Source organism: Ceratotherium simum, chromosome 1 (genome assembly GCF_057802395.1).
Source record: "Ceratotherium simum simum isolate JZ-2026a chromosome 1, ASM5780239v1, whole genome shotgun sequence".
Classification (NCBI taxonomy): Eukaryota; Metazoa; Chordata; class Mammalia; order Perissodactyla; family Rhinocerotidae; genus Ceratotherium; species Ceratotherium simum.
This window is the reverse complement of record NC_141900.1, coordinates 97,010,361-97,019,620: the sequence shown is the minus strand read 5'-3', so window position 1 is coordinate 97,019,620 and position 9,260 is coordinate 97,010,361. Positions and strand designations below refer to the sequence as shown.

At 44.4% G+C, this 9,260-nt stretch overlaps 1 pseudogene; it reads right to left on the bottom strand.

Moving 5' to 3' along the window:
- Nucleotides 1–2,442: 2,442 nt before the first annotated feature.
- Nucleotides 2,443–7,775, bottom strand: LOC147918295 (uncharacterized; annotated as a pseudogene).
- Nucleotides 7,776–9,260: the final 1,485 nt, after the last annotated feature.

The window sequence follows — 9,260 nt, the reverse complement described above, 5'->3', positions numbered from 1 at the left end:
CATTCCTTCTTGTATTCATTTGAAGATAATTTTTCAAAATTTTTCGTATGTTATAATGCCAAATCACCATCCATTTCCAATGCTTATTGCTTCTGCTCACTTTTCCTCATTGGTATTTGTTTTAATATTGTTAATACTGGGAGAATATTTGTGTAATGTTAATCTGTGGAATTCCTGAGAGGCCTGGATGGAGAGTGCAGAATTTCAAGAGTCCTAGTTCCCCCCATTTTATTTTAATTTACTCTCTCCATAAATTAGAACCTATAAGGCCCTGTAGTCATGACATTTGCTTCCTGTTCTTCCAAGGGGACTATAAATATGTATTTATCTATTTATATAAATTCCTAAATATATAGACATCCTCTCTTCTTTTCTTACCAATCCAAAATTTCAACAATTATCCTAGATATCAGGATTATATTTGTAAAACCTATACTCAGTCAGGTTAAAGAACATGCCATATTTTAAATGGGAAATTCCCCTGCTAACTGACAAAATGGCTTACATAAACAAACACTCCTTTGCTTGTTCAACAAATGAACGTTCTTTATAAACTTAGAGAAAATAATCTCAGACACAGGGGGACTCATTGACTCTCATATATCCTGGGCAACTGGAAAGTGAAATATGAAAACCACTAGGACCTCAAGTCCTAGCACCAAAGATTTGTTCTACCATCGGTCAATTTAAGACTACTAGGGGCCAAAAGTCCTCAGTTTACTACTTAGTGCTAACTTTTTCAAGTAAAATTAATATCCTTTACTTTGCAGTCATATGTTCTAGATTAAGTTACATTAATGGTGAATTAAGCCTGCCAGGCTAGACCTGGCCAGGAGAAGACAGAGTTCTTTGCTGAAGAGACCAAGGTTCCAGAGATTGGTCACTGTGGGGAAGAAAGGGAATCTGAATTATTGCCCTGTTGTTATAAGATGCTGGGACACGTGATATCCTGGGTACTCAGCTGATGGGGGTGAAGAGTGGTTAGACATGTCTTACTAGGAACTGATTGTGGTCAGTAGAGGGAAGGATTGTCCTGAGAAATCGTCTCTCAGTCATCTCAGACGTGTTTGGAGCTCTAGCCCTCTCTGTTCTTTCCTGTTTTGGGGCCAGGTCTCTACATGGGGAGCGAGCATCTCTACAGCACTGTATTCTTGCTGCCGTTGCAGAAACACATGGCTATTCCCTCAGCTCTGAGGATTTAACTTCGGTTTGTTATCAGATCTCTGAGCTGATCAGCTATGAATCTATGAAGAACATTTCTCGGACTGTGAAGCCCAAAGGGAGACCAGACTGCTTGCATTTGGATGTAACAGAACCAGATCCAGGGATGTTTCTAGAGAAGATTACATCCACTGTCTCCGTTGGTCTCCTCATGCTGACCAGGTGTTCTGGCGACTGTGCAACTCCAGCATCACAGAAGCTCACGAGGGAGAGAGAAGCAGGAGACAGAGCCCTGTTTCTGAGTAGGAAGGAGATGTATCCATAGTCATCAGAGAGAAGTTTGTAGTTGAAACCTGAAAAATCTAGGACACAGACGGCCCAACTGTGCCCACAATTTACCTGGGAAACAGGTGTACCCAGAAGTGTCTGTCTACACAGTGGGACCTTAAATGGGAGCTCGAGTAGGAGCAGGCCACTACAGAGAGGAAGGGTCCATGTCCAGAGCAGAGGAAATAGCCTTTGAAGTCTCTGAGATGGGAAGGGATGTGACACAGATGAGGGACTAGCAGGGTGGCTGGAGTAAAGAGGGCCAGGAGAGATGTGCAAGCTGGGGACAGGAGGTAGGGAGAGGAAAGACCTGGCAGGGCCTTTTGGGGTGACTACCCTGAATGGGAAACTTAGATGGGAGCAGAGACCACATGAGGATCAGGGCTAGGGGAGAACCTTAGAGAGAGACAGCCACAAAGTGCCCAGGGAGAGAAGGGGGTCTAGCTGTATCTACTTACCAAGTACATTCCATCCTGGAGGCATCAGACTCAGGCCCACGACTAGAAAAGTCAGAGCTGAGGAAGCACCTTCCCAGCTAACAGGACAGCTACAGAGGAAAGACAGAGAGCAACGGTGGAGACATGTCCACCCAAGGGCCTGCGGTCAGGGCCAGGCCTGGCTGAGACTGCCCTGGAGATGGACCTCAGCACACTCCAGGGTTCACACTGCAAGCATGGGCTGCTCGGGGCTCCAAGGCTTCCAGCGCTGGGAGTTTACGAAGGGCTCAGCAGAGGCCAAAGCTTCAGGGCCTCACCCTGCCTTTTTGTGCAGAGAGGAGTCAGCTGTGCAATGCTGTGGAGTAACTGCTGGCACAGAAGTACACAGATGTCTGGGAGGGGGTAGCGGACTCCAGCATGAGGAGGAAGTTCTCTGTGGTTGGTCTAGAGACATCATACCCCTCAGGAACATCTCCCTTTCTAGTGTAACCAGCACCAGTTGAGTAATGGATCAGCCTCAGCCCATGTCCCATGTCTTGTCGATACCAGTACATGTAGTGTGGCTCATATCCTGGGCACATCTCAGTGTCGTGTTCTCTCCTGTCCTCAGGACCTGAGATTTCGGAGTTTGAGTGATGCCGGCATTCACTGGACCTGTGGAGAAGGAGATGAAGCTGATGCTGCAGACACAGGGAAAGGCTCAGCACTGAGACCTGGAAATTTTCACTCACGAAAAAATCCCTGCCCAGGACTCACCTGCCTGCAGGAGACAAAAGTCCACCAAGCCCAGGAGGCCAATGCTCATGGCAGGAGCAGGGCAGACAGAGGGGTCTTCTGGGTCTGTGTGCTGATGGAGGGGGAACGGGGCTCTCCTGGGAGTCATTCTGAGATGTCACTCTCCCTGCCTGGGCCCTCGGGGCCAACCTGTCACAAGGGGCCACGCCCCTTCCCCCAGAGGGTCAAAGCAAAAGGGACAAGTGAACAGCTTAGAATGGGAAGAACGCATTTGTCTGGATTGTCACTAGTATTAGAAGTTGTTGTTAACCTTTTTGCAAAACAGTTTGTAACTTTATGTGTATTTATTCCTGTGATATAATTTTTACTTGATACATTGGGTTTATGCAGCTACATATATCTGTAGTTTTGAATTTTAGTGAAAATCCTTATGGCTTTCTGATGCCTTTTCTGACTCGTGAGTCCCAAATGCTCCTTCAAGTATCCGTTTCTACTTTGCTCATTGACCACCATCCTGTTAAGGTCCTTCCACCTGCAATGTTTCTCCTGGTATCTGGTTGCCAGATCTCAGGGGCAGGCTCATCAACATTTGATGAGCCGTTCTGCTCTGTTTCATATCAATTCACTGACAAGTGGGACACCTGCCAAATGCACTAGAGCCCCTTCATATTCCCCAGCACACTTGTTCCTGGGTTTGGGGTGAGACAGCAGCAAGCAGAACAGCCTCATAGCTGTGACTGACCTTTCTCTGTGACAAGATGATGGCTGCTCAGCGCTGTGGATGACCTACTGGCACAAAGGAAATACAGATGTGTGAGGGACTTGGGGAGACGTGGCAGACTCCAGGGTAAGTGAACAATGCTCTGTTCTTTATTTGAGACATCCATTTCCTGGGGAGTATCTCCTTGTGAAGAATGGCTGCTGTTAATTAAGTAATAAATATCATGGAGCCCAAAAACCATATCTCATCACACACAGTCCCACACTTAGAAGGACCCTGTACTTGGTTCAATGCTCTGCTGTCATGATCTCAAATTCTTAATAATATTTGAACCAATGGCCCTGCAAATTATGTAGCTGGTCCTGAGTACATGATTTGTACTTGTGGTCACATCTCAATGTGCCTGTTGCCCTTTAGCAGAACCACATGTCTGGGGCCTGGGTGACTCAGCATCTCGGGGGCCTTGGAGAGAAGGACAGGGCAAATAAAGTCAAAACCAAAGGAGGAGCCTGATGTTGTAACCACAGCAACAAGCCTTGAAGCCGGGGCCTGGCAAGCCCATGAGTGTGTTCCGTGTCTGTTTCTGGGACTTCTCTGGTCCAGGAGGCAGAAGGACACGCAGCGTTAAGAGACTGGGGCCCAGGCAAGGCGAGAAGAGAAAGGAGGGTTTTCTACCTCAAGGCTCGTGTTTTGTGGGATGGACACTTGGGGTCAAGGCAAAGGAAACCCTTCTTCCAACGTGGAATGATTTCTCAACAAAGTCACGATTGCCGGTGGTCTGCTCAGCCCCAGCACACAGTGTGTGAACATGAAGCCTAGCTACGTGTGTGTCTATGGGAACTCAAAAAAATTTTCTTAGAGATGATAAATTTGTTAAAATAACCTTATAAAATAATTTGAATGAATGAGTGCATGAGAAAAGAAATGAATAAAAATGAGTAAGTAAATTTTATAAAAGCAGCTTCAGGCAGCTAGAAAGGCATTTGGATGGTCGTTTTATCAATCCATCTATCTCCAGATAGAATTATCCCTAATACGAATCGGGAATCTCGCATGGTTTCAAGGACTTCTTTAACCATAACACTTTCCAGAAGCACCTAATTCTCTTAAATAGTTAGCTGTCTACTAAAGAGGAAGTGTTTTAACAAGTAGAGATTTTAAATTTCCATTAAAAAGATGCTTGAGCAAAACTAATCTATAGCAATAGAAATCATATCATTGGTTGTCAACGATGGAGAAAGCCATTGCAAAGGGGCCTGAGGAAATTTTCTGGGTGATGGAAACGTTCTATATATTCTTGGGGCCAGTGTTACCTGGGTCTATACATACATATTGATCAAAAATTATTAATCAGTTCATTTGAAGTGTGTAACATTTATTGTATATAATTCATATGTCAATAAAGTTGATTTAAAAATGACTGAGGAGGGATTTATGTTACATGCTCCAGTTAATTTCATGTAATGAATCATCAGGCATAAATATTTCCATTTCTGTGACATCTGAAATCTTCCAGTATAGGGTTTTTTTGCAAAATGTGTACATATCTACCTTTGCACTTAAGAAATGGTGGAAGAGGCTGTCAGAGATGAGCAAAAGGAATCAACATATCCAGATTCCTATCATAAGCCAGGTGCTTTCTGCTTATCAAACTTTTATACAACACTGGAAGATGGTATGATGGCTAATTTCATGTGTCAACTTGACTGAGCCATGGAGGAGTTCACAGATGTTTGGTTAAACATCATTCTGGGTATTCTTGAGAGGGTGTTTTTGGGTGGGATTAACATTTAAATAGGTATAATTTAATATTTTATCATTGATTTTAATCAGTAAAGCATATTGCCTTCCACGATGTCGGTGGGCCTCATCCAATCAGCTGAAGGAATGAATAGAACAGAAAGACCGATCGTCCCCCAGGTGAGAGAGACTAGTCCAGCTGATGGCCTTCAGCTGCAACATCAGCGCTTCCTGCCTAACAGCCTTCAAACTTAAATGTGGGCTCTTCCTGCTCTCCAGCACCACCAGCCCAGCTTGCAGATTTCGGACTTAACAGCTTCCACAATTGTGGACGTAATTCCTTATAATAAATAGAATACATATATGTATATGTATGTATGTATATCTACAGAATATACATATCTATAGAATATACATATGTATATTATGTTCTGTTTCTCTGGAGAACACTGACTAATACAGATAGATATTATTAGCCTCATTTTACATGAAAAAAACCCAGCCTCACATGTCAGGAAACCGGCCTCAGGTCGTGAGTGGCAGCGAGTGCTGGAATTGGCATCAGAGCCAGGTGTACATGGCACCTGGTGAGGGCTCTTTCTCTACACCACTCTCTCCTGGCTAAACTGATCCCTGGCAGTGATTTCTTAGAGCCAGCAGGTCTGAAAGGGACATAGGAGACAGCAGCCTGGTTTGAAGGTAGGTGTCTCTCTTTATGAAAATGCATTCTAACATCGAGTTACAAACATGGGATTGGAGAGTGAGACAGACCAGGGTTTGAGTCTCACTTCTGCATCCTGATAGCTATTTGATTTGGTCAAGTATTTCACTAAAGAGAAAATTCCCTCATCTGTAAAATAAAAACAGTAATTGCATTTGGCTCTTAGGCTTTTTTCTGTTAATTAATTGAAATTTTAGAAATGAAGGGCTTTTATTTGGCATATAGTAAATTGTCAATAAGTGATATCATTATTTTTTATGAGTCTACCACCTGGAGCAGAACTGAATTGTGTCTGTGTCTTAATGTTCTCAGCGCTTGCATTTCTGTAATAGACCTGCACTCATGTGACAGGTGGTTTCCATAGAAACCGTCAAATGTTTAAGGTAAATATTATACATGTAATAATGCAGACCTTAAAACTCTCAAAGGTAGGAAACATATGTTCATTTTCTATTTTATGTGATACGATCCCTTGTACAAAGTAAGAGACCAAAAATAATTGTTGAGTAAAAGAAACTAAGAAATAAATAATGATTATTTATGTTCTTTTCCCCCATGGTAATCGTATCATGCACAGAAAGATACACTTTTCCTTGCAAGTATCCCATTCCCTTTGCTGAGCAGCTGGGAAGGCAGATCCAGAAACCTCCCTACTCACACAGCCTCCACGAAAGATAACACACAACCTGAGTCCATGCAGCAGCTACAATGCAGAAAATTGTGTCTTCCATTTTTGTCACAATGAAAGATCCATTTCTTTGTCTTGAAGTCATATATTCTTTGAAGTTCTCAGGAAAGAGATTAGGATAATGACATATGATGCATGACCTTCCCTGTTCTGCTAAGCTGGACCTAGAAGAAGGAAACAAGATGAGGGGACAGTTCTAGGGTGGGGGAACCACAGGGTTTGAGGAACAGACTTTAGTTTGATTCCTTGTTCTGCCAGTTATGAAATGTGAGACCCGGGAAAATTCCTTCCCCTCACATATATAAACAGGTAAATAATACTTATTTTGCATGATTTCTGTGAGCATAAAACACATCACATATAGAAGCATCACGAAGAGTGTCTGGGAAAGGCCTGTCTGATACCTGAAGGCCTGAGCCTGTCTGGCTGGCAGCTGCCACCCTCATGATCACTTCCTGAGCTGGGGCAGGAATGTTTTTGTGCTGGAGGCTGCTGATCATGAAGGGCTGTGCCAAGCTGCTGGCACAGAGATACAGGGCCAAGTCTGTCAGTTCCAAGATATTCATGTCAGATCAGAGCTTTGGTCATGGAACTGTTGCCCTGAGAGTTGATCCAGGATGTCTCCTTTTTCTCTCTCTTCACTATCATAATACTGAACGAGGAACTGAGGGCCCTGGCCCGGGGCCTGTTGGTACAAGAACACCTAGACATGTGTAGAGATAGGGGAACATCTCAGTGTCACCTGAGGTCCTTTTGCTTTCTTCAGGTATCTTGGGGTTTGACTGACTCCAGAATCTGCTGGGCGTGTTGTGGAGGAGACAGAAAGCAGCTGGGGGCAGAGCACAGGGGAAGCCTCCTGCTGCAGCCATCACTGGCAGGCTCGTATTTCAGGCATGGCAAAGGCAAAGGAGAGGCTTTCACACCGTGTTCAGGACTTACCTGCTCCCAGGGGACAAAAAGCCACACAGCAGAGGAGCCTGGAGCCCATGGCAGCATCAGGAACCCAAGACATCTCCTAGCTCAGGGGCAGGGTCTCCTGCGGTTAGTGTTCTAACGTTCTGAACCTCCCATTTCCCTGATAGGAGCATTTGCCTATGACGTCACTGCTCTGTTGTTACTTTCTCTGCAGACGCCCCCAGCCCACAGTCTCCTTTGGCAGAACCCAGGGTTGGACACTCTAGGCGCCATTCCTGTCCTGCACAGCCCCTCAACAAAGGGTGGGTGTGAATTGAGCACCATCCCCATAACCCACAACATACCTCATGTCCCTCTGCCTGCCCCTACCTGACACCGATTACCCAACCCTTACTGCCGCCGCTCCTTCACCCTCCACTTCCTGTGGAGGCTCAGGAGAAGGTCTCCTTGGCGCCCACTGAGGTTCAAGGCGGGTCTCCACTTCCCTGGGCAGTGAGAGCCTGTTAGCTCCACATGCCCCAGGACCAGTGAACTCAGTGAACTCAAACACCCTCCTTGAGGCAGGCATGTACCAGAATTCCCTTAATTGTCCTCTCCTGGGCCACTCTAACCATCCCAGGGGACCTTGCAGTAAGTACTGTGGGTCCACAGCGCCACCAAGTGGCTGAAGGTCCACAGTCTCATGGATTCACCCCTTCTGTCTGAATCAAGAACAGAAATTCCCCCCAGCCCCCATCCCCTCAGCCCTCCCACCCTACCTGCCCCCACTCTCAATCTACTGCTCTCTCAGCCTGGCTGATTTAGGGATGATCTTCAAATCCGTCCTTAGCCTGTGGAGGCAAAAGAGTGCCTGAACCGACATTTCAATGAAGAAGGAAATAATTGGCGCACCATTGCAATTAGTATGCTAACTGGGATAAACAAGCTGAAATAATACAGGCAACAGAAATACACAGTCTGATGATCTCAAGCGGATCCAGCCTGGAAACACTATATTCCATAGTTCCTCCTGATTAATCACATCCATATATTTCCAGATTTTGTATTTAAATAAATTATTACCAAATTTTAGGCAGTGCATTTTATAAAGAGGGCTTATATATTTTCATACTTATTTCTGAACTTAGGAAATCTTGAAATGAACAATCGTCTAGCCATAGTTAAGGCAGATCCAGTTGGGCCTGACATTTACTATCACCAACCAGAAGAACCTATGAGTTCTGCTCAGTGACCCAATGCCTCTTAATAAATCCAACCCAGAGAGAAACTAATTCCATTTCACGTATCTTCACAAGAAAACACACGTGTATGTACACACACACACACATACACACACACACATACACAGCATTATCCTTTAATTACCAAGGATGTCGAGGTTTTATTGCCAAGCACAGCCATTTTTCTCTATCAGTTTTTTCAGTCAGTTCTGAGAAGCAGCCTTGATGACGGCAAGACATATCTCTAAAGATGTGATGGTGGCTGGTGATGGAAAATTCTTTACGAGATCCTGAGACTGGATGAATATTACTGTAACATAATTTTTTCTTTTCCAAAATAACATGAGCATATATTAGCTTTAGATACAATTAGCGTCCTTTACAGGACTGGTCATCAGTCCTGGCTATGAAAACCCAATTGCTCAGAATGTTGCAGAAGTTGTATGGACAGCCACGACTATCCATAGTGTCTACCCTTTGTATTTCAGGTAAGAGCAGGTTATTGTGAAAGGAAAATAGTTAGTGAATAATAATACTTCATGGCTTTATATCAGTGGGCATTTACTTATTCATTTCACAAGTGTCAAAGAGTGTT